The 24,358-nt window shown below is 47.3% G+C and overlaps 1 protein-coding gene across 19 annotated transcripts in view; it reads left to right on the forward strand.

The window, feature by feature from the left end:
• The window catches only part of SVIL (supervillin), a 286,393-nt gene continuing 280,245 nt past the window's right edge, over positions 18,211-24,358 (forward strand). For 3 of the 19 annotated variants that reach the window (XM_021064762.1, XM_021064761.1, XM_021064753.1), the window contains exon 1: positions 19,709-20,044. The gene's annotated coding sequence lies outside the window, so the exon portion shown is untranslated. Of the gene's footprint in view, positions 18,360-18,744; positions 18,764-19,708; positions 20,045-20,784; positions 20,974-21,540; positions 21,623-21,649; positions 22,007-24,358 lie in introns of those variants that run through there. The other 16 variants (XM_021064767.1, XM_021064781.1, XM_021064779.1 and 13 more) reach the window with 14 other exon arrangements.

A 24,358-nucleotide genomic window follows, 5' to 3' on the forward strand; every position in this document is an offset into this window, starting at 1 on the left:
AGAATTATATTTGATTCGGCAGACTGATTGAGGACTTACGTCCAGGATATAGCCTCTCAGATTGCTCTGAGGGATTGCTCCACAGAGGCAAGGAAAGAGCGAGGATATGCAGTAGTTTTTGAAACAAACAAACCAACCAACCAAACAAAACAACCCCCCCCCCAAAAAAAAACCCAAACAGGGTAGTAGGATATCAAAAGAGTACTACTAGTTAAAGAAAAAACAGACATCTTAAATGAATGCATTTAGTGCTTTTCTGTGTCTGGGAAGAGGCAAGAGTCTGGGCTTGAAATCTCAAAATTATTCCTTTGATGTGCATCCTGACTATCTACAATCAGTACCCTGTTTTTCTCCACCCTGAATTTCCTTCAGGCTGCACTGGTCGGGGTGGCTGATGGCTTGGTAGCCACACATCCTTTGTTTACTGAACAGGCGACATTCTTCGTCCATAACATGCAATACTGGGGGGAGGTGGGTGTTTGTTTTTTTGTTTGTTTTTATTTTTGTTTTTTGTCTTTTGTCTTTTTCGGACCGCATCCATGGCACATGGAGGTTCCCAGGCTAGGGGGTCAAATTGAAGCAACAGCTGCTGGCCTACACCACAGCCACAGCAACTCCAGATCTGAGCCACATCTGCGACCTACACCACAGTATATGCCAGGAGTCTCTATTGTCAATATTGAACTCATTATTGAGAGAAGAGAGATTTTGGAATTTAGGTAAGATATTTCTCATCATATTTTGCCTGCCACTTATTTTTTTATCACCAGTTCAGGATTCTTGGATGCAATAATTATTACTGTGATGTTCTTTATTTTATTTTATTTTATTTTATTTTTTGTCTTTTCTTGGGCCACTCCTGCGGCATATGGAGGTTCCCAGGATAGGGGTCCAATCGGAGCTGCAGCCACTGGCCTACGCCAGAGCCACAGCCACGCAGGATCCAAGCTGCGTCTGCAACCTACACCACAGCTCTTGGCAATGCTGGATCCTTAACCCACTGAGCAAGGCCAGGAATCAAATCCACAACCTCATGGTTCCTAGTCGGATTTGTTAACCACTGAACCATGATGGGAACTCCACTGTGATGTTCTTTAAATGGTGAATTTCTATGCCCATTATCCTTTTTCCATATACTAAATGGAATTATACTGTGAAGAATAGCTATTCTTCCCATTCCTTTATTTTTATTTTATTTTTGCTTTTTAGGACCACACCTGTGGCATGTGAAGTTTCCTAGGCTAGGGGTCAAATTGAAGCTACAGCCACCAGCCATTGCCTCAGCCACAGCAACACAGGATCCGTGCCACATCTGCAACCTACACCACAGCCTATAGCAATGCTGCATCCTTAACCCACTGAGCAAGGGCAGGGATCGAACCCGCAACCTCATGATTACTTGTTAGTTTCGTTTCCACTGTGCCACAACAGAAACTCCTTCCCGTTCCTTTATTTATTCAGTTGTTGATTATGGCTCTGGCCTGATGGATATTGATTTTAGTCTTTGATATAATCTATTACTATCATTATATATTTCGTTGCTCAGATTGTCCCAGATGTGCGACCTGATGCTTTTCATTGCCCTAAAAGTAACGAGGATGCACCTGCCACCAGGTCTTTGAACATGCTGTTCTGACAGCCTGGAATAATCTTCTAACCTCACCCTGCTCACCCTTCTTCCATCCTCAACTTCTTTGCACAGTGAATCCCTTTCAAGCCTTGAGAATTCAGCTCCGCTATCATATGTTCAGGGAGCCTGTCCTTGAACTTCCCAGAAGTGGGTGGTGCTCCAATTATAAACTTTCATAACACTGTTTATTTTCTCTTCCTAGCCTTCAAGGTACTTCAGCATTAAACCTTTCTTATTTATTTATTTTTGAGTTTAATTGAAGTAGAGTTAATTTACAGTGCTGTGGTCATTTCTTCTGTCCGACAAAGTGATTCTGTGATACATATACACACATCCCTTCTCTTTCAGATTCTTTTCCCACATAAATGATCACAGAATACTGTGTAGAGTTCTCTGTGCTCTGTAGCAGGTCCCTGTTGGCCAATCCTTCCATAGACCTCAGTGTGCATATGCCGGTCCCAAACCCCCAGTCCATCCCTCCCCCACCACCTGTCCCATTTGGTAACCATAAGTTTTTCAAAGTCTGTGAGTCTGAAAGTTAAATCTTTGGTGAGTGACCACTTCTAAGGGCAAGGATAGTATCTGCTTTAGCCTAGCATGTTAATAAGCATTTGAGAAATTATTCAGATTGACTTGATAAGTGAACAAACTTAATACTGCCAAGTAAACGGGTTGAGGTCTTGCAGAAATGCCATACTGATGATGCAGTTTTACTCCAAGAAGTTTTCCCCTGCACATCTCATAGATTCATAACATATGATTGACAGGCAGCTTGACAAAATATTTATAAAAATATGATCCAGCAATCCCACTCGTGGGCATGTATCTGGACAAAACTTTCATTCAAAAAGATACATGCACCCCTGTGCTCATTGCAGCACTGTTCATCATAGCCAAGACATAGAAACAACTTAAATGTCCCTTGACAGATGGATTGAGAAGATGTGGTACATATACACAATGGAATACTACTCAGCCATAAAAAAGAACAAAATAATGCCATTTGCAGCAACATGGATGCAACTAGAGATTCTCATACCAAGTGAAGTAAGTCAGAGAGAGGAAGGCAAATACCACATGATATCACTTATATCTGGAATCTAATATATGGCACAAATGAACCTATCTATAGAAAAGAAACAAACTCTTGGAAGTGGAGAACAGACTCATAGTTGTCAAAAGCGAGGGGAAAGGAGTGGGATGGACTGGGAGCTGGGGATTGGTAGATGCCAACTCTTGCATCTGAGGTGGATAAGCAATGAGATCCTGCTGTAGAGCACAGGGAACTATATCCAATTACTTGTGGTGGAACATGATGGAGGAAAAAGTGAGAAAAAGAATGTATATGTATGTATAACTGGGTCACTTTGCTGTACAGCAGAACTAGAACACTGCAAATCAGCTATAATTGTTTAAATTAATCATTGAGGAGTTCCCATTGTGGCTCAGTGGTAACGAACCCAACTAGTAACCATGGGGTTGCGGGTTTGAACCCTGGCCTTGCTCAGTGAGTTAAGCATTGCCATAGCTGTGGCTCAGGCCAGCAGCCGCAGCTCTGATTCGACCCCTAACTGGTGGGACTTCCATGTGCTGCATGTGTGTCCCTAAAAAGAAAAAAAAAAAAATCATTGATATCTGACTCAGTAAGTTGGATGAGACTAAAGATTATGTCCTGGCTGGTCTCAATTCCAAGCAGGTTGTTTGATTTTATCCTTTGTTTTCCACAAAGGTAAAAATACACATGCATCTCCATTTCTTATATGACCCATCATAACTCCATAGTGTCTAATAAGGAATTACTTAAAAGTTTTGACACTGAACTGTAGGGGGAATGTAGAGCTCGGTGCAAAGAACTCTGCAAAAACCATTGTTCTCTGAATGGATTGGTTATAAGTTTTCTTCATTCAGGACATAGCAGGTGACATATTTATAAATCAGTTGTTAAAGTTTATACCAAACCCTTAGAATCAATTCCACACTCTGTTCAAATCAGAGTCTCGCTGAGCAGATTTCACATCCAATTTGGAAACTTGGAGTGCCAAAGTTTTCCAATATTTGAAAACAGAAAGCAGACCTTCAATCAGGCAGTTTGAGAACGATATTCCTGGGTAGCATTCTGGCGTATTTTCACAAGCTGGTCCCTTTGATTCTCAGGCGGATGTGAAGAGTCTAGGGAAGAATGCTCCCAACGTGAAAGCTGCTGAACCCATCTGCAGCCCAGTCGGAGAGCCACCCCCGATCTGGGGGTTTGAAGCATCTAAGTCTACCAGGTAGAAGAAAGGAATATTAGCGATATTACTAAAGAAAAAGATTGACTTCTCTGGACAGAGTCTTTTTTGGGGGGAGGGGGGAGTGAGGGCAGAAAAAAATAGCTTTATTGCTTTGCCAGGCAAAGGAGGGTCACAGCAGGCTGATGCCTCAAAGACCATGCCCCCTTAGGAGAGATTGGTTTTATAGTTTTTTTTTTTTTTAAAAAAAAACAATAGTTTTATTGGTTTTATAGTTTTGGGGGGTGAAAAATAGGGCCACAGAAAAAGATCAGGGTAGAGGCAAGCTTGCATTGTTTTCAAAGCTGGCGTTCAGTGGTCTGGTGGTCTCCTTTCCTGAGTAAAGAATGCTTCATTAACATCTTCCGTTTGTTGGGGGTTTTAGTTAGGGCTGGCAGTGGATGGAGACAGAGGTTCTTCCGTAGCTGTGAGGCCGGAAAGATGTTATCAGAACCTGGGTTCTTGTTCATGCAGCGGAAGAATGAACTCCACGAACACGCAGGCAGCGAGCGAGCAAAGTCTTTATTACAGGAAAGCAAATCACTCCCAGGACCGCTGGGAGTGGGGAGAAGAGCCCCTGGACGGGGTCTTGAGATCAGAAAAGTGTCTCTCTAACATCTCTCCGTATGATTAATGTGGATGTTAACCCATCCATAGGCAACCACATGTGTCAGGAATTATGAAGGGTCTGAGATTCACCCTCCTTACGAGCTAACCAGCGAGCCTGGCACAGTTGCCTAAGTGCTGACAGGAGAGAGCTGACTGCTGGGTCAGAGACGAAGGACAGCCAATTACCCACAGCAAGAGCAGTAACTAGGGGTTCCCACAGTGGCTTAGCAGGTTTGACATGGTCTCCACGAGGATGTGGGTTCAATCCCTAACATTTCTCAGTGGATTAAGGATCTGGCACTGCCGCGAGCTATGGTGTAAGCAGCAGATGGGGCATGGATCAAGTGTTGTCATGGCTGTGGGGTCGACCACAGTGGCAGCTCTGATTCGACCCTTAGCCTGGGAACTTCCATATGTCACATGTGGGGCTATAAAAAAAAAAAAAAAATAGAGTGAGAGAGCGTATGGTAACGAACACATCAAAATTTTTCCACCTAAGTTTCAATTCCCACAAAATGACAACTACACACTCAGTAGGTTGCATTACAGGAGCAGAACCCTGTGCTTAAGGTGGATATTAAGCACGCCTGCTTTGCTGTGGAGGAAGACCCTGTCTTTATTACACCTGAACATACACTTGCCTTTCTTCAAAGATACTATCTCTACCTTCCGATGTGACAGGCAGACCTGCTCTTGGCTCTGGGAGAGACGGCAGCTCTATCCTCCAAAGTGTTTGCTCCATAAACATGCTTGAAAAGGTAGCTGGAACAAAAGGCAGTTGGCCTATGCATCACAAAATGTGCCAAAAGCCAAGAGAAGAAACATGAAGAGTTTTATTCCAACACCATGTTTCTCCCTCTCTCCTCTTCTTGAAGTCCCAGGGTTCATGCCAACCGGAATGTGTCCAATCTCTTTCTTTTTTAAAAATTAAAAATTAAAAAAATTCATTTCTTTTCTCATGGTCGCACGTGCGGCATACAGAAGTTCCCAGGCTAGGTGTCGAATCGGGGCCGCAGCTGAGGCCTATACCACAGTCACAGCAATGCCAGAGCTGAGCTGCACCTGAAACCTAAGCTGCAGCTTGTGGCAATGCTAGATCCTTCAAGCCACTGAGCAAGGCCAGGGACCAAACCTGCCTCCTCATGGATATTAGTCTGGTTCTTTTTTTTTTTTTTTTTTTTGTCTTTTTAGGGCTGTATCTGCAGCATATAGATGTTCCTAGGCTAAGCGTCAAATTGGAGCTCTAGCCATTGGCCTACACCACAGCTCACGGCAACACGGGACCCTTAATCTACTGAGTGAGGCCAGGGATTGAACCTGCGTCGTCATGGATGCTAGTCAGATTCATTTCTACTGAGCCACAATGGGAGCTCCCCTCAGTCTCTTTCTGATGACCCCTAGTCACACATACAAACACACCAAACCCACTTGTTCTCCACTCCACCATCATTAGGGCATTCATCTGTTGTGTGGTGGATAATCCACCCTTAGGAACATCCCTAGGCAAGTGCCAATTGGTACCAGCGCCTAGGGGTGAAGTCATCTCGGAGGTGTGGGCAGATGGGTGGAGCTCTCTCCTCTCCTGATTTCCCATATCCTTAGAAACCAGTGATAACCTGTTATCACATGCCTGGAACATGGTAAACCCTCAATAGATGTAAGCTATTGTATCAGTTGAAATACACAAGGCTTTTGCCACAGTAGCAAATCCTCTCAAAATATCAAGGTGGGTTTTTTTGCTGTTGTTGTTATGTTTTGTTTCTGGTTTCATCTGGTTTGGTTTGGTTTGGTGTTTTGTTTTGTTTTCTGCTTTTTTTTTAAATCTTTCCCTTGCCCTTTGCAGGTTGACTCAAGGCTCTGCCATGCACCGTCCTGGCTCCAGGACACAACTGATGAGGCAGCTGTTGTCTGGAGCGTTGCTGGTTCCTGGGGCAGAGGAAAGGAACTATCTGGAGAAACTCACGCAGGCAATTAAATGCCCTGGCCTGGAAGACACCCACATCACTTCACAGCACACGGGGCAGATCTGGTGACAGTCCCACGAGGGAGCCAAGAAGTTCAGTGCTACCAGGTGCCAGAGAGACAGACTCTTGGGGGAACCATGTAATGATTACTGTAGCTTTTATTATCCTTATTATTCACAATTATAATGAAAACATCCTGTGGCAAAGGTATTCTCAGCATTCTCTCCAGCCCTTTTTTGGGTAACACAGCTCCAATCTTGGTAAGGTCTCTCCGTTTCTCCCCATAGTCATGGGGCCACAGGGGGGTCTTACACCCTCAGCACGGGGGGTGGGCTTGGTTGGTCAAGAGGGCTGCCTGCCTCTCCGGCTGGTGACTGATTAGGAATGTGCACGTCTAATGGGGGCCAGTGGTGTGCAGGGAGAGGCTTCAAATTTCTGGGGGTTCCGAGGAATTTATTTCTCCATCTTCTAAAGAGCTTCCAAGTGACTTTTGCTTTCTTCCCATGGACACTGTCAAGCACGGGAAGGGAGGTCTGCCACCAGCAGTGGCATCCTCTCGCCCCCCAGCCTGGGGATGCAAAAAATAATGCCACAGGGAGAGGGACTTTAAAGCCAGCAGATGGAGCAAAGCCTAAAACACTCTGCGCTTCCCATAATGGGGGAAGAGGAGGGCCTATTGCTTTTAGCGGAAAGCAGCCTAAACCATACTGTCTGCTGGTTAACTTTGGGAAAGAAGGGCTGTGAGGAGTTGGGGAGGGGCAGAGTTGGGAAAACTAGCACCGTCTGGGAGTGTGGCGGGGGTAGCGGGGGGAATGGTGGTGGGGAGGGTGGTAATAACCTAACAGCAGGGGCAATCAGAAGGTGGGCATGATGCCCAAGGTCCGCCACCCAGCCTTGGCGGACCCCCACCCCCCACCCCCACAAACCCCAGCCATGGGCCCCGCCAAAATGGGCAGGTTCCCAGCCAGTCTGCAGCTGTGGTTTTCATCTTTTAGGGAAGATCTATTAGATGATCTAGAAGAAAGCACTCTTCTTTTTGTCGTTTTTTTTTTTTTTTCTTTTATTTTTTTTGTCTTTCCTAGGGCCGCACCCGCAGCATATGGAGGTTCCCAGGCTAGGGCTTGAATCTGAGCTCTAGCTGCAGGCCTACACTGCAGCCACAGCAATGCGGGATCCAAGCCACGTCTGCAACCTATATCACAGCTCACGGCAGCACCGGATCCTTAACCCACTGAGCAAGGCCAGGGATCGAACTCACAACCTCATAGTTCTTAGTCGGATTCATTAACCACTGAGCCACTACCGGAACTCTGAAAGCACTCTTCTTAAGACCAGCGATTAACCCCAGATTTTGATCTTCAGCACAGATTTCCTGCTGGTTCTCTTGGAGCCCTTTCGAGGGATGCGCCTGTGCAGTTGAGCTGCAATTTCCGGGACTGGGGTCAGAAGACAGTCCTATAACTTTGATGACAAGCCTTCTGGTGGTGCCTGTGGAGAGCGCTGGTCCACAGACTGTGTCCTAGTCTGGTAGGCGAGGCTCTTTGCTTCTCATCAGGTCAGCTGACCCCTTGGATGGTTCAGTGACCTTTCTGTCCTGGCTGAGCAAGTCTGTTGGCTTTAATTTTCTGGAGTTGGGTTTCTTTCAGCCTTTTCTTACGTCATCATCTCTAAGATCAGGGTAGAGTCAGAGGCACATCTTAGATTCATATCCACACCAGGAAAAAGGCTCAGCAGGCCTCTGACTGCGTGGCTCGTCTTTTATTTCCTGCGTTGTAAATTCAAGCTGGGGGAGGGAAGGGGGATTACTTATTTTTTTAATCCTGTCATGTTTAATAAAACCCTGGTTTTGAGTTCGGCAAGGATTTGATAAGGAGGATAAAAGGGCTGTTTTTAATAAACAGGGATGGAATGATAAAAAAAAAAAAAAAAAAAAAAAAACTCTCCTCTCTGCAGTAGCTCAGGGATAGAACAAAAGCATGAAGATTCCAGCTCCCGGAAGAGGTATGATTTTCGTCATGATCAACAACAGGCAGTTTGCTGTCTTGCCAGGAATAGAACTGCAGGGGAAAGGGCTTCTTCACTCGAGGCATATGGGCTTTGAGTGGGATTGAGCTTGAAAGGAGTTCAGGAAACTTTCAAAACAGCACAGATGGGTGTTGAGTGATGGTCTGTTCACCGCTGTGGGTGCAAGCCCCATCGTGGGGAGTGGACTGCCCTGGGGCTTGCTGTCAAGGGATCGGATTAGCTCTCAACCATCCCGGTGGAAGCGAGACCCAGGGGCTAGACCCATGATGCGGGAGGTAAGGATGGCATTTTCAAGGTCACTTAGGTGGTTTTGTGCTAGCAGAGAAATGAAGCTAATAATTTATATGGGATAGCCCTGAAAGGCTAATAGAAGGTCTTGTGGCCGAACTCAGCCTCTGCTCACCAGTGCTAATAGAAAGGTGGAGACAGGAGTTCCCATGGTGGTGCAGCAGAAACGAATCCAACTAGGAACCATGAGGTTGCAAGTTCGATCCCTAGCCTCCCTCAGAGGGTCAAGGATCTGGCATTGCCATGAGCTGTGGTGTAGGTCACAGATGAGGCTCAGATCTGGCATTTCTGTACCTGTGGCATAGTCACAGCTCCAATTAGACCCCAAGCCTGGGAACCACCATATGCTGCAGGCGCAGCCCTAAAAAGACGAAAGGACAAAACCAAAAACCAAAAAACAAAAAACAAAAAAAGAAAAGAAAAGAAAAGAAAGAAAGATAGGTGGAAACAGTTTGGGGTGAAGGAGAAAAAGATGGCTTTATTACTTTGCCGGGCAAAGGAGGGTCACAGAAAGCTAATGCCTCAAAGACTGTGCCCCCTTAGGAGAGATTAGAAGGTGGTTTCATAGTTTGGGGAGTGAAAAATAGGGCTGCAGATAAGGATCAGGGTAGAGGCAAGCTGGCATTGTTTTCAAAGCTGGTGTTCAGTGGTCTGATGGTCTTTCAGGAATAAAGAATGCTTCATTAGGAGTTCCCTTCAAGACTCAGCAGAAACGAATCCGATTAGCATCCATGAAGACACAGGTTTGATCCCTGGCCTCGCTTAGTGGGTTAAGGATCTGGCGTTGCCATGAGCTGTGGCGCAGGTTGCAGATGCGGCTCGGATCCCATGTTGCTGTGGCTCTGCCATAGGCCGGCAGCTGCAGCTCTGATTAGACCCCTAGCCTGGGAACCTCCACATGCCACAGATAAAGCCCTAAAATTTAAAAAAAAAAAAAAAAAAAAAAGACAGGAAAAAAAATGAAAAAAAAAAAAAAAAGAATGCTTCATTAACATCTTCCATTTGTTGTGGGTTTCAGTTCCCCGGCAGAGCTCAAAGATACTGTTCCTTGAGGAGGGACTAGGACCTGCCCCAAGGCTGCCCTATAGTCTCTTGACTGCTCCTCCCTGGTCTCTGCATCCCTCCCCTTCCCTGATTAGTGACTGTTTGAACTTGTCCTTTGGAACTCTGGGGAGGTCCTGGAGACTGAAGTTTATTCCTTAAAAAGAAATGAGGGACACAGAAAGGCTTGTGTGCCCAGGAGCCCCACAATGTCCTGGTCAGTTTCAGTCACTCTGGGGTACTCTTTTCTTTTTTTTTTAAATTATTTATTTATTTTTTTAATAAGATCCGTTTTTTTGTTGTTGTTTTTGTTCTGGAACTTTATTTTTTTTTATTACTCAAATGAATTTATCACATCCTTAGTTGTATAATGATCATAACAATCTGGTTTCACAGGATTTCCATCCCACAGCCCAAGCACATCCCCCCACCCCCCAAACTGTCTCCTCCGGAGACCATAAGTTTTTCAATGTCTGTGAGTCAGCATCTGTTCTGCAAAGAAGTTCCCGTCTGTCCTTTTTTCAGATTCCACATGTCAGTGAAAGCATTTGATGTTGGTGTCTCATTGTATGGCTGTCTTCACTTAGCATGATAATTTCTACGTCCATCCATGTTGCTAAAAATGCTGGTATTTCACTCCTTTTAATGGCTGAGTAATATTCCATTGTGTATATACACCACATCTTCTTGATCCACTCCTCTGTCAATGGACATTGAAGTTGTTTCCATGTCTTGGCTATTGCATATAGTGCTGCAATGAACACTGGAGTACATGTGCCTTTGCAAATCATGGTTTCTCTGGATAGATGCCCAGGAGTGGGATTTCTGGACCAAATGGGAGTTCTATTTTTAGTTTTCTGAGGAATCTCCATACTGCTTCCACAGTGGTTGCACCAATTGATAATCCCACCAACAGTGTCATAGGGTTCCTTTTTCTCCACACCCTCTCCAGCACTTACTGTTTTTAGACTTTTTGATGATGGCCATTCTGGCTGGTGTAAAGTGGTACCGCATAGTGGTTTTGATTTGCATTTCTCTAATAATGAGTGATGTTGAACATCTTTTCATGTGTTTTTTGGCCATAATAAGACCGGATTTTTAAATTTTTTTTTGAGGGTCACACATGTGGCATATGGAAGTTTCTGGGCTAGGGCTCAAACCAGAGCTGCATTTGTGACCTATGCCATAAATTGCAGCAATGCTAGAGCCTTAATTCACTGAGCAAGGCCAGGGATTGAACCCCCATCCTCATAGAGGCTACTCAGATTTTTAACCTACTGAGTCAGGATGGGAACTCCTTTTTTTTTTTTTTTTTTTTTTTTTTTTTGTCTTTTTTAGGGCTGTTCTCGCGGCTTATGGAGCTTCCCAGGCTAGGGATCCAATCGGAGCTGCAGCTGCCAGCTTACACCAGAGCCACAGCAAAGCGGGATCCGAGCCAAGTCTGTGACCTACAGCACAGCTCACAGCAACGCCGGATCCCCAACCCACTGAGCAAGGCCAGGGATCGAACCCACAACCTCATGGTGACTAGTTGGATTTGTTAACCACTGTGCCACGATGGGAACTCCTCAAGGAAAGTTTTCTTTCTTGTCATTCTTCACTGGCTAGTTTCTGTGCCTCTGTCATGACTTAACCCCCTGTTGGTACCCCTTGGCAGCTCTGTTTTGGTGCCTCTGCTTGGGTCCTCACTCCAGCCCCTGGTATGTCTAGAAGTTGGAGGTTGTGAAGATCAGATTTGAAGGCTACCCTGAGGGGGTCCATTGATGTGGGGGGCAGAGTATTATTTAAACAACTCTCAGGATCCTAGGTGTTACTCAGAAAGGAAACTCAGAGTAGTTCTATTTTTATTTTATTTTATTTTATTTTATTTTTGTCTTTTTAGGGCCACACAGTGGCATATGGAGGTTCCCAGGCTAGGGGTCGAATTGGAGCTGCAGCTGCCGGCCTACACCACAGCCACAGCAACTCAGGATCCAAGCCATGTCTGCAGCCTATACAGCAGCTCACGACAGTGCTGGATCCTTAATCCACTGAGCAATACCAAGGATCAAACCCATATCCTCATGTATCCTAGTTGGTTTCATTACTGCTGAGCTACAATGGGAACTCCTATTTTTTATTTTTTAAGGAACCTCCATACTCTCCTCCATGGACGCTGTACCAATCTACATTCCCACCAACCGTGTAGGAGGGTTCCCTTTTCTCCACACCCTCTCCAGCATTTACTGTTTGTAGGGTTTTTTAATGATGGCCATTCTAACTGGTGTGAGGTGGTACCTCATTGTAGTTTGGATTTGCATTTCTCTAATAATTAGCGATGTTGAACATCTTTTCATATGCCTATGCCTTCTTTGGAGAGATGTCTATTTAGGTCTTCTGCTCATTTTTCTTTAGGTTATTTGGTTTTTCGATATTGAATTATATGAGCTATTTATATATTTTGGATGTTAATCTCTTCTGGGTTCCATCTTCTAAATTCTTTGTAAAAGTCCTCAGAAAGGGGTACTCTTGGAGTTCCCATTGTGGCATAGCAGAAATGAATCCAACTAGGAACCATGAGGTTGCAGTTTTGATCCCTGGCCTCGCTCAGTGGGTTAAGGATCCAGCATTGCTGTGGCTGTGGTGTAGGCTGGCCTTCGATTCTACCCCAGCTTGGAAACCTCCATATGCTGTCAGCGTGGCCCTAAAAAGCAAAACAAAAAACAAAACAAACAAACAAAAACAACTCTTTTAAAAATTTCTCAATGAATTTTATTACATTTATAGTTGTACAAATAAATTATTTATTTATTTATTTATTCTTTGTCTTTTTTCCATTTCTTGGGCTGCTCCCACAGCATATGGAGGTTCCCAGGCTAGGGGTCTAATCAGAGCTATAGCCACTGGCCTACGCCAGAGCCACAGCAACTTGGGATCCGAGCTGTGTCTGCAAACTTCACCACAGCTCACGGCAATGCCAGGTCCTTAACCCACTGAGCAAGGCCAGGGATCGAACCCACAACCTCATGGTTCCTAGTCAGATTCATTAACCACTGCGCCACCACGGGAACTCCATTACTCCGTTTATAGTTAAGGAAACTGAGGAACAGAGAGGTTGAATAACTGGCCCCAAGTAACTCAGCTTTGAACCTAAGCAGTCTGGCTCTGTAAACCTCAGAGAATGAAGAAGCAAGTAAATACAGGAGTTCCTGTTGTGACGCAGCAGTAACGAAACCAACTAGTATCCACAAGGCCATGGGTTTGAGTCCTGGCCTCAGTGAGTGGGTTAAGTGCTGTAGGTTACAGACATGGCTTGGATCCCATGTTGGTGTGGCTGTGGTGTAGGCTGGCAGCTGTGGGCTCCAATTCCATCCCTAGCCTGGGAACTTCTATATGCCAGGGGAGCAGCCCTAAAAAGACCAAAAAAAAAAAAAAAAAAAAAAAAAAAAAAAGGCTAGTAAATACAGTTCTCAGTTGGAAAATGGTCCAAGGCCAGCAGGGGGCTGAAGAAGGAAGTGACAGGAGAGGTAGCGAGAGGGCAAAAGTCAGATACACCATGAATGAAGGTTTACTACCCATTTTAATAGCCAGAGAAAGTTGGCAGTTGCCAAAGAGGCAGCAGCATTAAGGAAGTAACTGCACAGCCTCCTTCAGCAGCTGCTTTGAAGGAGATGACCAACTTCTATGGAGCTGGTTCTGTTCCACCCATATTTTCATTTTTTATTAGTACCTTCAGTTATATATTCCTCTCGGCTGCCAAACTACTGCTAGTATTCAAGGTATTAAAGAACGGTTTATTACTTGTAAAATTACAGAGAATAAAGAATGGAGCAGTGGAGTTCCCACTATGGATCAGTGGAAACAAATCCAATAACCGTAAGGATGCAGGGTTTTTTTGTTTGTTTTGTGTTTTTGCCTTTTCTAGGGCCACTCCTGAAGCATATGAAGGTTCCCAGGCTAGGGGTCGAATCGGAACTGTAGCCACCGGCCTACACCACAGCCATAGCAACATGGGATCTGAGCCGTGTCTGCAAGCTACACCACAGCTCACTGCAACGCCAGATACTTAACCCACTGAGCAAGACCAGGGATCAAACCTGCAACCTCATGGATCCTAGTCAGGTTTGTTAACCGCTGAGCCGCGAAGGGAACTCCCAGGATGCAGGTTTGATCCCTGGCCCCACTTAGTGGGTTAAGGATTCATCGTTGCTGTGAGCTGTGGCGTAGGTTGCAGATGCAGCTCAGATTTGACATTGATGTGTCTGTGGCATAGGCTGGCGGCTACAGCTCCAATATGACCCCTAGCCTGGGAACCTCCATATGCTGCAGGTGTGGACCTAAAAAAAGACAAAAAAAAAGAAGAATGGAGGGTGAAATATGGCCAAAGAATTTTCTCCATATTTAGGGGAAAAAAAATCAACTGACACCCATCTAGTTAGTTTAGATGGTTGAGACATGGCCAGTATTATAAATAAATATCAAAGGATATTTCAGTCCCCAGGAATTTTCTGAAACCACATTTTTTTTGGCCAACCCATCCTGTTGTGTGTGCGTGTATGTTTTCAAAAGTTGAAGGAGAAGAAGAATCTGGAACCCATTTTCATGTTGTGTTCAAACTCATGCTGCCACAGTCTGATTTCTTTCAGATTTTGTCCACCTTTCAAATTTAAAATGCAATTCGTAACATTCATGGCCAAGCGTCTTTCTAAAGCAGCAAGAGAATTGAGGAATTGCCTTCTAGGATTTCTTTTTTCAGTATAATTTTGGCTTTCTCTGGACCACCGTATTTGTCTCTTTAAAATTCTTGTCTAAATTCTGTATGATTTCACTCATTTGTGGATGAAAAACAAGCAAAACAAAATAAATGGACATACCCGATGGAAGATAGTATGAGAAAAAGAATGTATATACATGAATGACTGAGTCACTATGCTGTACAGCCAAAATAGACACAACACTGTAAATCTACTATACTTTAATAAAAATAAGTAAATAAATAAATGGACAAACCAAATGAAAACAAACTTGTAAAACCAGAAAACAGAGGGGAAGGTGGTAAAAGGGATGTAGAGCTGTACCATGATGGATGGAAACTAATCTTTTGATGGTGAGCCCTCTGCAGGGTCTAGAGAAATAGACCCAGAATGCAGACATGAAACTTACCAAATATTATAAATCAACATTACCTCAATAAAAAAAAATGTCTAAAATTTTTTAAGAAAATTAACTCCTTTCCCCAAATCTTGTCTCTGTTCCCCTGACCCAAGTTTTTATTCCTCTAATCTGCCCACATCAGAACGACTTAATCAATGAAAAAAAAATAGTAACACTAATATGTATTCTGTATTTATATGTCAACCTTCTTTTTCAGATTCTAAACTTTCGTCTAGGGATTGAGAACATTGCCTTCTAAATATTTGTGGGCTGGATCTAGGTTCCTCGGCTAAAGGCATTTAATATGGATGGAAATAGTTGGCAGAACTCTCAAGGTTGTAGTTTTACAAGGGCCACTTGTTATTTCTCGTTGTTACATAATCCCATCTCGTTCCAGCTCTTCTCTCCATAGGCTTTCCAGACAGTCGGCTATCAGCGATTAGAAAATTCAGCTTTTCATTCAAACTCCTCGCTTTGTGCGCGTACATCTCCAGCTCTAACCTGGAGAAAGTGGTAATTTTATTTCAGCAAAAGTCAGCTTCAGAGCATTCGATCTTGGAACCTGCGTGATGGAAACCAGATTAGGAAATCCATGTCAGCCTCCTGCTCCTGTTTGGAAACTTCAGGGCACACCGGCCATGTCTGGCGACAACCCAGGCCACCTTCCTCAGCTCCATGTCACTGATCTGATTTCTTATTACTCTCTGACAGACTCCAGCCAAGAGAACTTCCCACACATATCTCCAGGCAGACACCAGTCAATAAAAGCACTTATGGGGCACCTACTGTGTACAGAGGGAACCCTGTGTTTTATTGCCCACTCTGCCAACTCTCCATGAAACCTCTGACTCAGAGTTTCTTTCCAGAAAATGTTCTCTGCTGAAATGAACCCCATTCCAGCATCTCTATAAACATGTGTCTTCTAGTGAGTATGACTCCAGCCCTACCTAAGATAGTGTCACTCCAGCTTATAACTGTGACCCACCGGAAGAAATAAATTTGAAGACACACAACCCTGTACGCATGCACACACACACACACACACACACACACACACACACACCTCACAATTATAGTTAACAAAAGTTTCATGAAAATAGTACAGACTCTGACTTGGCAGGATGCGCACAAGTATTTTTTTTCTTGAAGTCGAGTTGATTTACAAAGTTGTTTAATTTCTGCTGTACAGCTGAGTGATTCAATTATACATACATTCTTTTCACAATAATCTTTTCCATTATGGTTTATCATAGGATATTGAATAGAGTTCCACATGAGTATTTTTCATTCTAATTTTTTAAAATTTTATTGAAGTATCATTGATATACATTGCTGTGCAACTTTCTGTTGTACAGCAAAGTGACCCAGACATACACACACACCCGCCCCCACATGTATATAGAGACACACATTCCCTTTCTTATATTAGCTTCCATCATGGTCTATCCCAAGTGACTGTATATTGTTCCCTATGCTCTAATTCTGTTTCGTTTTAAAAAATGCTTATCTTGGAGTTCCCATCATGGCACAGCAGAAATGAATCCCACTAGGAACCATGACGGTGCGGGTTCGATCCCTGGACTCGCTCAATGGATTAAGGATCCAGCATTGCCATAAGCTGTGGTGTAGGTTGTGACGTGGCTCCGATTTGGCATTGCGGTGGCTCTGGTGTAGGCTGGCAGCTATGGCTCTGATTAGACCCCTAGCCTGGAAACCTCCATATGCCACGGGTGAGGCCCTAAAATGACAAAAGACCAAAAAAAAATTTTTTTTTAAATGCCTATCTTTACTCACAAAGCTGATTTCATGACCAGCAGCTTGAAAAACCCTAAGGCACCCTGGGAATTTAGGAAGCATAGAAGTTAACTAGAGATTCTAAAAGATAAACCTATAATTCAATAGGAAGCAGCTTAAGGGAGCATGCTTATAAATATTGTCAGAAAAAGTGAAGATTGCTCCAGATAAAGTACTTGCTAGCAGATGCCAAATTTGACTAAATCTTCTGAATTTCTAGGAATCAGTCCATTCCTTAAAGTGAACTTCTTTTTGAGCATCCAGTCCAGCCTAGACTTCAAACTTACAAAAATGGTTAAGGCTCTTATCCTCTGGGACCTCAGGGTTTGCTGGAAGATGCAGAAGGTTGACCCAGGAATGATGGCCAGCGCTCTAAGTGCTATGGTTGAGATGTGCCCAGGGTGCAGAAAGAGCAGCACAAGGACACCTCATTCAGGAAGGGGTGGGTGGGCTTCCTAGACCTGGCAACTCTCTGGAGGAGGCTGGAAGAGGTGATACCATCTCCCTAGATGAAGAGAGTGCTGGGTATTTGTGTTCCAAGAACATGGACCATCTTGAATCTGCCGGCATTGGGAGTGGTCCCTTTGGCTCCAATGAAAGGCACAGATGGGGAAATGGTTAGAGATGAGCCTCCAGAAGGAGGCAAGCAAAGGTGCTTAAATTCGTTCCTGAAACAAAAGGAATCCATTGAGGGGTTAAAAAAGGGCACAGGATAACTAGGTTTCTGCTTCTGAAAGATACCCAAGGATGCAGTATGGAGGATGCTGGCCAAAAGGATGCTGTGGCAGTGGTCTAGTTAGGAGGCTGGTATTGAACACCCAAGGAGAGGCGTTCCCATTGTGGCTCAGGGGAAATGAATCTGACTAGTATCCATGAGGACACAGGTTCTATCCCCGGCCAGGCTCAGTGGGTTAAGGATCCAGCGTTGCCATGAGCTGTGGTGTAGGCTTACAGCTACAGCTTCAGTTTGACCCCTAGCCTGGGAATCTCCATATGCTGTGGGTGCAGCCCTAAAAAGCAGGGAAAAAAAAAAAAAAACAGGAGAAACGGCACAAAGGGCTTTGGCCTGGGTAGTAGTGATGGGTATGGAGAAGCAAAGGGGCTGCTGTGAGGCATCCAAGACACAGTAGCAGGTGGATTGAATGGGATGTGCACCTTTGCCAGTCACTCAGATAGAGGATGCAGGTGGGGAGACAACGTTTGGGGGAAAGAGTTCTATGATGGATATACTGAGTCTGGAGTGCTGATTTAGTAGCTACTTGGATCTGGAGATTGGGGAGAGTCTCGCCTGGTGTTAGCTGAAGCCACAAAGTAAAGACAGGACCAGCAGGGGATTGGGAATGAGGCTTTGGGAGGATCCTTAATTCAGGGCTATTACTGATTTGCTGAAGATCAGCTGTCTCTGGTTAGCCTGGGATCAGTGTAAACAGCTCTAGTCTCTGCCTCCTCCGGCCTCCCTAGCTTAAACGCTGCCAGCACTCTCCCAGATAGCAGGAGGAAGGAAGCGTCTTTATTGCATGTGTTCAACACAGACCCTCCTTCTTGAACTTTCCAGAGACGGCACAGGTACCAGGCAGAGGGCATAGCTCCCACGAGGGCAGGGCAGAGGTAAGGCTGCTTCTCTACTTCGTCATTAACAAACTGTAAAGGGCCAGTTCTGAAAGGTCTGCTGGGGTTCCGAATTTCTCATAGATTCTTTTCACACATTGGAGTGTTGTGCTGATCATATTCTCAAGGACCCTGAGCTGGATTTTAAGTCCTTCCAGCTGTGAGTCACAGCACTTTAAGGGTTTGTGTTTGTCAGTCCACATGCGAGCCAGCTCCAGGGGAGGGCACAAGGATGGAGTAGAGATTGGGGAAGGCTGAGCCCAGAAGCTGCTCTGGGATCTTGGGGGCAGTAAAGCTGTTATGGGCCGAGTTGCCCCCGTCTCCTCTGCCCAATTCGTCTGTTGAAGCCCTAACTCCCAGAACCTCAGGATGTGATTGGATTTGGAGATAGGATCTTCAAAGAGGTAACTTAGTGAAAATGAAGTCTTTAATGGGTGGGCTATAATCCAGCATGACTGGGGTCTTAAAAAGAGATTAGGACAGAGACACACAGAAGAAAGGCAGCCATCCATAAGCCAAGGAGAGAGGCCTCAGAAGAAACAACCCTCCTGACGCCTGATTTCCAGCCTCCAGATGGGTGAGAAGATATTCTGTGGTCTAGGCCTCCAGGTCTGCAGGGTAGGTGGTGAAGGCTGCCTTAGGAAACTAACACACTCCCTTTTCATTCTTCAGATGGGAGCAGGTATGGATCCGCTTGATGCATCCTCAGGAGTTAAAATGAGAATCTAACAGTGGGAGGAAAAAAAGCAGTAGCTGGAGGGAATGTAAATGTGAACACTAGTGAAACAGACAAGAAGCACAAGTGAATTTCATAAGTTTATTTACTGCCTCGCAGATTACCAAGTACTTCACCAACCTTAACTCATTTCATCATCACCACTGTCTCAGCATCACCTGGAAACTTGTTAGAAACGCCAAGTTCTGGGCCAGGCAGGTTAAAGAAGCAGACAGTGGGGTGGGGCTCGCAATCTGTGTTTTAAACAAATCTCGGGGGTTTGGCGAGGGATTCTGATTAGCAGAAGTGTAAAGTGTGAGAACCACCGACAGAGGGGACGGTCCCCTGTCAAGACGGGCAGTTCGGAGGGTGACCAGACTTTTTCATGGCTGTGAGTGGCCACAGGACGATCTGCTTGACCAGTGGCCCCGAGCCCCTGCGACTACAACGTTCGCACACATTTTGATGGGTTTTGTCCCTGGAAGGGCTGGATATTCACAGTGCCTGACCGGGGTCTCTAAGGTCTGCGGCGCCCCTCGGGCCTTGCTGCAGCTGAGGGACTGGAACAGGGAGCTCGGCGAGCCCAGGGGGCCCGGGAGCAGCCGGGCGCGTGCGCGCGTGCGCGTCCTCGAGCCAGGCGGGTGCGCGCCGAGGGGGTGGGTCGCGCCGGCCCCGCCGGCCTGGCCCGCGGTCCGAACCACTCAGAGCGCCCGGGGGCCCTACAATTAATACCCGGCGCCCGCCCACCGCGCCGGGACTCGCGCGCCCGCACTCGGGGAAGGAGGCGTCCGCTCGGGCTCGGCCTGACCCGCCTTGCAACTTGTCTGCTCCGGCAGCTGCGGCGACGGGGGCGGGACAGACTCTCCGGGGCTCCTCGCCGAGAGTCAGCTTGCTCGGGGAGGTGTGTGCGCCTCGCCGCCGAGGGGAACTGTGAGTCGGCGGGCGGCCGGCAGGTGGAAGAGCACAAGGGGTAGGTAAATGCGTCGGGAAGTCGGAGCGCGCGTGGAAACTCGTACTGTCGCGCGTGGGTGTCCTCTCCCCTGCTGGTCTCCTTCCAGAGTTGCTTCCAGGACCTGGGGCAGGGTAGAGGCGGGGGGGGGGGAGAGGTAGGCTCACCTGCTGGAAGTGTGTTTACTCTGGCGAAAGAGCGAGTCATTAGACAGGCACTCCCCCCGGCTGGGGAGCGACACGCCGGCCGACCTTGGGCTCCTCTGGGGCTGCGACTGTCCCGCCTCAAGCGTCTTCCAAGTTTCGGGAGCCAGGGGTGTGACAGACAACTGCCCTCCCCTCCGTCCCTTTAATTCTGGCAGAAAGGGGCTACTGGAAATCAGGACCCAAACTTTGTTTTCACACATTGAAACTGACTTTCCAGGGTTTTTAAACTGGCACGCAATTGGTGGCAATTTCCTGGGGACGCTTCCCGCGGGCAGGGCTGGACCGGCCGGTCCGCGAGTGGGTCGACTCCAGGCGCGCAGTGGCCCCGGGGAGCGGAGACAGCTCTGGTCCTCTTGGCCCAGGGTCGGGCTCAGCGCGGGCTTGGCGGCCAGGATGGTCTCGGCGCGCTGGCCCGTTCGCCAGCGTAGTGGTCGCGGCGGGAGGCGTGGGGGTCCCTGCTCCTGCTGGCTTCAAGTTCCGGAGCCACTCCGGCCCTGGGAGCTCCGGCCGGGTGGCCCGGCAGAGGGCGCCCACTCCCGATCGTCGCGCGGGCCGGCGGAGGGGAGGGGACTCGAGCGAAGCTCCAGGTGAGGAGCTGTGAATCATCCCGGGAGGGGGACCCGGTCCTCGCTCTCTGAAAGGAGGCAGGGAGTGGCCGTGGCGCCGTTGAGAGTCGGGCTGCCCAGCCGCTGTCGGGCGGGGAGCGGCGATTGTGCCCCCGGAGGTCTGGGGAAAGCTCATAAGGTGAGGAGCGTCCCTCCGCACGGTCGCCGAAGGCAGGGATCGGCCGCGCAGGGCTCCGGCAGGCGGACACTAGGCAGGGGGCCAGAGGTGGGTCAGTTAGACTCGGGCTCAGGGCGGTGCTGCCACGGGCTGCGGGCAGGGAGGGTCGGCCGATCCCCCGTCCGCCGCGTTTGGGCGCTCCCGGGGGCCGCGGGGCCCCAAGCAGCAACAAAGGCGCGGCGCGGTCGCCGCTCCCACCCACTTCCGTCCCCGGCGCGCCCGGGCGCGCGTCGCCCGGAGGTACCGGCCGGGTCAGGATTTCCCTCCGCGGAGTTTCGGGAAGTTAGCTGGGCGGCCCGTTAGGCGGGGAGGAGGGGCGGGGAAGGGGCGGCCCGGGGAGGGGCACGCGTGTGCTCAGAACTGCGACACCGCCAGCCTCCCCTCCCCAGCGCCGGGGAGAGTAGCGAGAGCTGCAGCGGCCCCAGCGCGCCTCCTCCAGCTCCCAGGGGCGCGCCCCCGCCGGGCCCCCGCGGGTGGGAGGTCCCCGTGCGGCGCGCCTTGTCGGCCCTCTGGGCCACGCCCCTCCTCGCGGGCTCCCGGAAGGGAGGGGTTTAGTCCCGGGGTGACAGCGGTGGCCGCGCCGGCAACTCCTGGGGAGCTCCAGAAGGCGGTAATTGCATTACTGTGAGTTAGCATTGGGCGGCTCCAGTCCAGGCCGCAATCTGGGTCAGGTGCGGGGTTAAGCGCTTCTGGCGTTGGCTTTACAGCTGCGGTCAAGTCTTGACAGTTTGTTGCAATTGGAAGTTCCGCAGAAGGGGAGAGGACCGCGGGGAGGAAGAAGAGAGCTCCTTGTCCCCCACTCCCCCCCCCCACCCCCCCCAGGTTATAGTAACTCTATGCAGACCCCTAGACTCAGGCGCAAGTCTGTCATTGAAATGGTAGGGGCAGCAAGCATCTCCACCTCGCGACAGATGATTTCCGAGAGCTGGACGCCAGCGGAGGTGCTGCTGTGGAGCCCAGGGCACTGCGCGCCGGTGTGAAACCTTATCCCTCGGTAATCAAGGGAGATAGAATTCACGTTTTCTTATCTTATCTGCCGCTACTCCCTTCTTCTGAAGTCCGGAAAGGCCTTCTGCTTGAGAGAATCTTACATCCACTTGGGAAGGATCTTCGCCATTCTCTTTTAAACCTCCCAGCCTCCTCCAGGGCTGGTTATTTCTATTTCACAGATGGAGAATAGGCTTAAAAGGTTCCCAGGACCAAGAGTTCTGTCTTGCTCCAAAGGGTACTGTGGGGTCATCCCAGGTTCAGTGCCAAAGGATGTTCCCGAGGAGGTTTTAGGGATGCTGACTGACGAGTACATGCTGTAAGCCCAGGTTTGGTTTGATTGTGTCAGTTATTAGGGCTAAATGGACTTTCCACCTGTGGCTGTGTGGGGGACAGGGCCTCAACTAAACCAGCTCTGCATTTAAAGCTTTACGAATAAGAAAACAATGAAAGCGCTTAGCATTATCTGACAGCTCTACAGAGAGTTAGCAACAGCTGTCCTTTGCTTTGTGGGATGTCTTTTCAGGCAGGTGGGTCTGGGGTCAGGAACTCTACAAAGCTCGGGGCTCTATTGACCCTCCCTGCAGTAGTGCCTACCCTGTTAAGCTGTGTGACTTTGCCATGGTGCTGAACACGTGTTTAAAATGAAGCAAAGTCTGCCTTGAAGTCTGGTTGCACTTAGCCAACCTTAATTAACCACCTGCTGGGGTCAAAACTAAACTTCCCTTCGGGCATCTCAACATCTCCACATCTTCAGGCCTCTTGGAGCTCAAGTTTATAATATGGGCTGGTGGTGGTGTCGTGAAGGTACTGAAAATGTGTTGTCTGAAGATGTTGTTTGAAAGCCTGGAATGATGGTCATGACTCAGAATGTCCTAGCGCAGTGCCAGCTGTGGAGACAGCGAGGCAGGGTGAGGAAAGGCAAGCTTCCAAAGTCAGAATGGCAGGCTTCGAAAGCCGCCTCCACCGTTTATAGATGTGGGCAAGTTGCTCAGCTTCTCTGCGCTTCAGTTTCCTCTTTTAGGGCAGGGATAAGAGCAGCATCTCCTGCTTCCAAGCCTGGAGGGTTCAAGTTGATCATTCATATAAAATTCTTAGCACAGAGCCTAGTAGCACTGTAGTAACCACTGAGTAAGTGTTAACTAATCATGATGATGCTTAAGAACAGAATCTTTCTTCTCTTACCATGTCTAAAGAGGTAAAATAGTTGATAGTTGAACTTGATATGAACTTCTTTGTGCATATGGCAAGGTGGTGCACTTAGCAATTCTTCTTTCTTGTTAACAAGTGGGGTGTGTGTGTGTGTGTGTTGGGCTTGGGGGCAGCGGTTGGTAGTGATGGAAAACTTTATCTAGTTGCCCAAGGAATTGACCAGGGTCTCTGGAACTGTAGGGCTTTCCTAGTTGTTTGGCTACTGTGTAATTTTGTGGCCAGCCCTCCAGCCATTTCTCTTTCCTTTAAATTTGAAGCCAGTGTCCTAAGACCCAAGATGATGAAACTTAAAAACGCAAACAAGCTCGAGAGAAGAAAGCAGGTCTTCCCTTGGTTCCTTCACTAGCCATTTATAACACCAAAGAAAATACCTGTGTCTGTAAAGATGGTGCTGGGCTGGTCCATTTCTTGGAAAATAGACTGTTTTCTGGAGTCTGTTTGAAGATGAGCCACCAAATTGATGGGAGCGGGGGTGGAGAGTTTGAAATAACATTTCAGAACCATTTGTTCAAATCTGATCAACTAGGTAGGATCTGAAAATTGCCAAACTAACTTTTGGAAGGTGACAGAGAGGTCTGGCTGTGTCTAATTAAGCTAAAAAGCCAGTGAACAACCAGGATAGCTATTTCATATGTTAAAAAAAAAAAAACTTAGAAGCTTTTCAATTTAACATATGCAGGTGGAGAAATAGTTATTTTTATTTGTTTTATTTTATGGCCCCACCCACAGCATATGGAAGTTTCTGGGCCAGAGATTGACTCTGAGCCACAGCTGTGACTTATGCCACAGCTGCGGCAACACCTGATCCTTTCACCCACTGCGCTGGGCGGGGAATTGAACTTGCACCTCCCCAGTGACCTGAGCCACTGCATTCAGATTCTTAACCCACTGTACCATAGTGGGAACTCCTATTATTTAATTTTTAAAAATTTTAACTGTTTGTGCCCACGGCATACAAAATTCCCCGGGGCCAAGGTTGGAACCCAAGCTACAACAGTGACCCAAGCAAGCCACAGCAGTGACAACACCAGATCCTTAACCCACTGAGCCACCAGGGAACTCCAAAATAGTTATTTTTAAACAGACTATGCCAAGTTGTTGATCAAAGACTCCTGGCCCTAGATCTTGGTTTGCTTTTCCATTTATC

This window comes from Sus scrofa, chromosome 10 (assembly GCF_000003025.6).
Source record: "Sus scrofa isolate TJ Tabasco breed Duroc chromosome 10, Sscrofa11.1, whole genome shotgun sequence".
NCBI lineage: Eukaryota > Metazoa > Chordata > Mammalia > Artiodactyla > Suidae > Sus > Sus scrofa.